General features: G+C 42.2%; 1 non-coding gene across 1 annotated transcript; it reads left to right on the top strand.

The window, feature by feature from the left end:
- Positions 1 to 3709: 3709 nt before the first annotated feature.
- LOC121462076 lies at positions 3710 to 3816 on the top strand. Its single transcript, XR_005976252.1, has one exon. It is a non-coding gene; the product is annotated as a U6 spliceosomal RNA (small nuclear RNA).
- Positions 3817 to 5976: the final 2160 nt, after the last annotated feature.

Below are 5976 nucleotides of genomic sequence, written 5' to 3'. Positions count from 1 at the left end.
TCCAGTGTTCAACATTCTTGGATTGAGCATACTTTTGCCCAATGTTTGTTTGTTGGTTCCTGGCTCCATGGGCATCTGTAAATTCCAGTCACTTAGAATTACTATACCAGTTGGAGGTTTGAGCAGAAGAGCAGACAGGCAGGCTGTGCATCAACAAGCATTTGACATTTTAAATGCTCCTGATATTATAGCATTGACATTTCATCTTTCATATCTTTTCCCTCCAAAATGAAATAATGAATGGAATTTCTTGACACATTAGAACTTTTTAAGATTTGCATCCTCTGTCTTAAGCAGGCCCATTAGCATGTCTGTCAATGAATGCTTTCCTATGGCAACACCTCAGAGGCTTCCAAGACCACAGGCAAACCATCTTTGTGTCAAAGGCTTCCTGATTATGCTTTCATATTCAAATGAGAGCTAGAGCACCCCACTTGGGGAAACTGAAGAGACGGGACTTGCCTGTCTCTTCTACTTAACTAATATCAATGCAGATAGAGGTGAGGATGGAGGTTTAAATGAGAGATAAAGGATAGTAAAAATGAACTATAAGGAATAGAAATATTTTAGAGATTTTCTTTTATGAAATATTCTGCAAAAGTCTCCTATAATGTCCATACTACATAATAAATAATATCGATATGAAATAATTACAGGTAAAATAACTTGAGGAAAATCACTGTAACCATAAGATGAAATTCTTCTACTTCGTTGTAAAATGCAGACTACCTATTGGACTGTGTGCACCCTGGCACTGGAAGGTAAAAGGGAAATGCTATTATAAGAGTGAGAATATCAGCAAGAAAAACAAACAATCACAGAAAGTTTCTGCGTTGTCAAATGACAGAGTGTATCAAATTGTCTAGGATTCCATGAATCCCAGAGATTTGTAAACACAATGTTTCAGGTGATGTTAAAGTAGCTGATTTTATCTTTAGCAAGAAGACAGCGGGCCACAGAGCTAAAGGGGCAAAAGATGGACTCAGCTATTGTTGCTGGGCTGCTGAAATAACGTGGGCAGGAGTCACACCCGTCTGCCTGCTGCTGAGGTTCCTTCTAGCACTCCTGTGGTGGGCTGAGTTGGGTAGAGGATACCTAGCAAAGGAGAAAGGTGGTCAGGTGCTCCCAGGTCAGCCTCACAGGCTAAGAATGAGAGTTTGCCCTGTAGTGGGGTGGGGGTGATCAAGTAGGTTCAACAGAATCCTATGGCTACCCAGAGCTACAGGCTAGCAGCATCTAAGCCTGCTTCACTCCCAGCCTTCTGTCCACCTTGCATGCCAAACCCTGGGGTCTGGTGCTTTCTTGGTTCCAGGATCCATCCTAGATCTCCTCAGCACCTCTTCCCTTGGAATCATGACTGGCTTACAAAGTTCACTGAGATTCCTTTCCAGGTTTTCTTAGGTGCCACCCCTTGGGTTTCTGAAGTCTATTTAGTGTGCAGTACCGAAGGTTCACTCGAGGTCTACATCTCCTAAACTGATTAGAAGCATCTGTGGAGAGGCAAAGGGGCACTCACTGTCCATCACAAAGGATAGCTTCATGCTATCAGTGAGGAGGGCCCATAGAGTGCACAGAGAACTCCTCAGCTGGCTTCCTAGAAACTGTTCTGCTGAGTAAGGACAAAGAAAAGTTCCTAGAACTTGTTTTTGTCAAAAAAAAAAAAAAAAAAAAAAAAAAAAAAAAAAAAAAACCCAAAAAACAAAAAACAACAAAAAACCCAAACCAAAACAACACAAAACCAAACCCACAAATTACATGCATTTCTTAACTTTTCATGAGAGCAGGCCTATGAAGATAAGTTTGAATTTATAGATACAAAAATTAAGCTAGTTCATGATTAGAACACGATTGCACCTCCCCCAACTCTGCATCTCTTATAAATCCGCACCCCCATTCCACCCCTCCCACCCCCAGACACCACCCCACTTCTCTATGTTCCGACCTCAGCCGCACTGCCCCATGCTGTCTGCAATTTAGCTTTGGGGATACAGAGTCTCAGGAAACAGCCCTGATCTCCATGTGATTTCATGCCGCTTTCATGATCCAGGATCTGTTAATTGTGTTCTTGTTGTGACCAGATGCTGGCAGGAAGCCGCTAAGGAAGAAAAGGCTTACAGTTTGACAGGATGCAGACCATCATGGCAGAGAAAGCACAACAGCAGGAACAGGAGGCCACTGATCCTACTGTGATTGCAATATGGGATGCAGAGACCAGACAGGAAGTAGGCCCTCCCCATAGTGACTCATTTCCTCCAGAGAGGCTCTGCTTCCACAAGCTTGCACAACCTTCCATAATAGCATCTGTTGTAGGAGACTGCTTGTTTGTTCCTGGCTGCCCAGACTCGAAATAACCATGCAGGAACTGTGTAGTTAAATAACTGCTTGGCCTATAAGATCTTGCTTTTTATTGGCTAATTCTTACTTCTTAATTTAACCCATTTCTATTAATCTGTGTATCTCCATGTGCTTACCAACAAGGTTCAGGCTCATCTATTCTTAGCGGCAGCTACATGGCATCTCTCTGACTCGGCTTTTCTCCCAGCATTTGGTTTAGTTTTCCCTGCCTAGCTCTACTTTGCCCTATCACAAGCCCCAAACAACTTCGTTATTAACCAGTGGTATTCACAGAATACAGAGGGTCATCCCACATCAAACACCAACAGCTTTGAATCAAGTGCTCAAACACATGATTCAAAGTAGACAGCTTTTCATTTTCAAAACAGTACACATGTTTTAAAGTATTTTTTTTCAGATTATAAGCATTAAGCAGAGCCTACTGCCCAGTGACTTAATGTTTATCCAATGTGATTGGAGCTTAACTAGAACTCTAAGAGATGCCTTTTTTTTTCTTTTTTTTTTTTTTTTTTTTTTTTTGGTTCTTGAATAGCAGCTTCCCAAGAGCTTCCATGTGTATGAAGGGTTCCTGGTGTATGAGAGTCCAAAGTGCCCTTAATTACCCTCTGACCTCCATTTATCAAAGAGCAGTGACCCAATTAAATGCACATCACTACTCAATAAGAACCTATATTTTTCAATGCATTTGCTTATCTTATTACCATAGTTCATTGGTGCCTTCAAAGGAGATCATACTTGAAAAGGAGAAAAATGAAAATGATGATATTAAGGGATCTGATAACATTTGTTTTATGAAAATGACACTTACAAAAAACAATAATTGTTTCCCTGAAGTTTCTATAGAGGTGAAGATATACAGGAAGCCTGGTTCATTGGTCCAATAGGCGGAGAAATAAAGGAGGAGAGTTGTCAGGAATGAAGAGGCAGTTAGCCTAAGACCAGGACAAGCAGTGATTCAATGTCTTCTCCACCCAGGTCACTGACTGGTAACCAGCTGCCCCACAGTTAAGGCTTGACTCCTCCCAGAACCAACAAAGAGCATTCCAAACCCAGAGTGTTATCAACTGCAGGTAGGAAACAGAAAGTGGTTAAGGTAGTGCCAGGGGTACATTCATTTTTCTTTCCAAAATGAATTGGAATAAAAGTAATTGGAGAAATATTTGAGAAAAAATATGCTTTGTGTAAAATAGATCTCATGGCTGAAAACCAGTCATTTAAAGAACTACGTAGTACATTAGAGAAATAACATGAGGGCTGGAAGAAGTGGCTTTCGTCTCCCCAAACTTATATTAGAATAACCTTTAAAAGTGAAAATGAAATACAGGAAAGCCCTGACATTTAAAACCAAGCTAAGGTGCTCGCTTCGGCAGCACATATACTAAAATTGGAACGATACAGAGAAGATTAGCATGGCCCCTGCGCAAGGATGACACGCAAATTCGTGAAGCGTTCCATATTTTTATAGAAAACACTATCCTGAGTGAGGTGTCCCAGACCCAAAAAGATGAACATGGGATGTACTCGCTCATAATTGGTTTCTAGCCATAAATTAGGGCCACGGAGTCTACAATAGGTGAACCTAAAGAAGCTAAGTAAGAAGGTGAACCCAAGGAAAAACATATAGTTATCCTCTTGGCTAAGGGAAGTAGACCCAATTGCCGGGGAGAAAATTAGGATCTTGGGGGTGGGGTGGGATGGGGGTAAGGGGAGATGGGGAGAGAAAAGGTAGAAGGGAAGGAGGGGGGATTGGGGGAATCAGGAGAATTGGGATAAAGGAAAGGTGGATAGGGGAGCATGGAACCACAATTCTTAGTTAAGGGAACCACTTTAGGGTGAGCAAGAGATTTGACCCTAGAGGGGCTCCCAAGTGCCCAACATGAGGTTCCCAGTTAGTTCCTTGGGTAGCTGAGGATTGGGAACCTGAAATGACCCTATCCGAGATCAATACTGACGAATATCTTGCATATCATCATAGAACCTTCATCTGGTGATGGATGGAGACAGAGACAGAGACCCACACTGGAGCACTGGACTGAGCTCCCAAGGTCCCAATGAGGAGCAGAAGGAGGGAGAACATGAGCAAAGAAGTCGGGACCACGAGGCGTGCACCCACCCACTGAGACAGTGGAGCTGATCTACTGGGAGCTCACCAAGGCCAGCTGGACTGTGACCGAAAAAGCATGGGATGAAACCGGACTCTCTGAACATGGCGAACAATGAGGGCTGATGAGACGCCAAGGACAATGGCACGGGGTTTTGATCCTACTTAATGTGCTGGCTTTGTGGAAGCCTAGCCAGTTTGGATGTTCACCTTCCTAGATATGGACGGAGGGGGGAGGACCTAGGACTTACCACAGGGCAGGGAACCTGGACTGCTCTGTGGACTGGAGAGGGAGGGGGAGAGGAGTGGGGGGAGGGGTAGAAGGGTGGGAGGAGGGGGAGGGAAATGGAAGGCTGGGAGGAGGTGGAAACTTGTTTTTTGTTTATGTTTTTTTTCTTCTTTTCTTAATTAAAAAAAATTATTAAAAAAAAAAAATAAAACCAAGCTAAGGCTTTATGCTTGCTAGGGAAATCTAAGTCATTAAAACCCAGTGGACAGGGAATAGATTTTTCAATACTCAGAGTTTGTTCCTGGGGACAGCTCGTAACTAGACAAAACTAGATGCTCAAATTAAACCACCAGTCAGAAAACTTCCTCAGTAAGGTGACTGACAACACTGGGGAAAGTACGTAGGACGGTAGAATTGCTCTGTGGAGAGAGAACTGGGCTGAGCCCAGGTCTGGGTTCTTCTGACCTTTGAGCCTGAGTCTTGGTCTTCTTGTTTCTTGAGTAAAACGATAATCTCTGAGATTCCTCCTCTTCTGATGGTCCAATAGTTTGACTCAATGGGACATTCACAGTGTAAAGTATAATGCAAATTCAAGAACAATAATTTGTTCATGTTTGAATGAAATTGCAAAGCCACAGTATTGGGTTTCATTTGGTTGGTTTTTCTGTTTCTTTGTTAGTTTGGTTTTTGCTGTTTGTTTGTTTTTAGAATCCTTTAAATTTTTAATTAACTAATTAATTTTCATTTGTTTATCTATTCTTTATGAGTTTCAAAAAAATTATATTTGTAACATATCCTTTCCATCCCCTAACTCTTCCCAGATCCTTTCCTACTTCTTACTTACCCAATTTCATGTTCTTTTTCTTTTTTAAAAACCAAAGGAAAAAGAAAAGACATGCAGTCTGATTTGTGTTGGTCAACTACTCCTGAGCATAAACCTGCCCTGGAGTGCAGCTGATATACCCAATGTCACTCCATTAAGGAAAATGGATCTTCCCTCTCCGAGCAGGTATCATTTGGGACTAGCTTCTTGCCTAGGAGTGGGGCTTCATGCCTACTTCCACTCTATGCTGGGGCACTTTTGGATTTACCTTGTACAGGTCTCCTGAATGCTGCTATGAGCTCATGTGTGCACCTGCCCTGTTGTGTTTGGAAAATACTCTCTTTCTACCCCTTCTTCTTTAGAGATTCCCAGAAACTTATTTCATTGTTTTAGACTCTTGTGGTCAATGAGTTTTTGCTACTTAAGAGCTCTGTACCTGAAGCTGCTGGTTGCTATTCCTATACATAA

The sequence above is a fragment of the Microtus oregoni genome, unplaced genomic scaffold (assembly GCF_018167655.1).
Source record: "Microtus oregoni isolate MIOR12 unplaced genomic scaffold, Mior012 000023F_ref0000262, whole genome shotgun sequence".
NCBI lineage: Eukaryota > Metazoa > Chordata > Mammalia > Rodentia > Cricetidae > Microtus > Microtus oregoni.
This window is presented reverse-complemented; position numbering and strand designations above follow the sequence as displayed.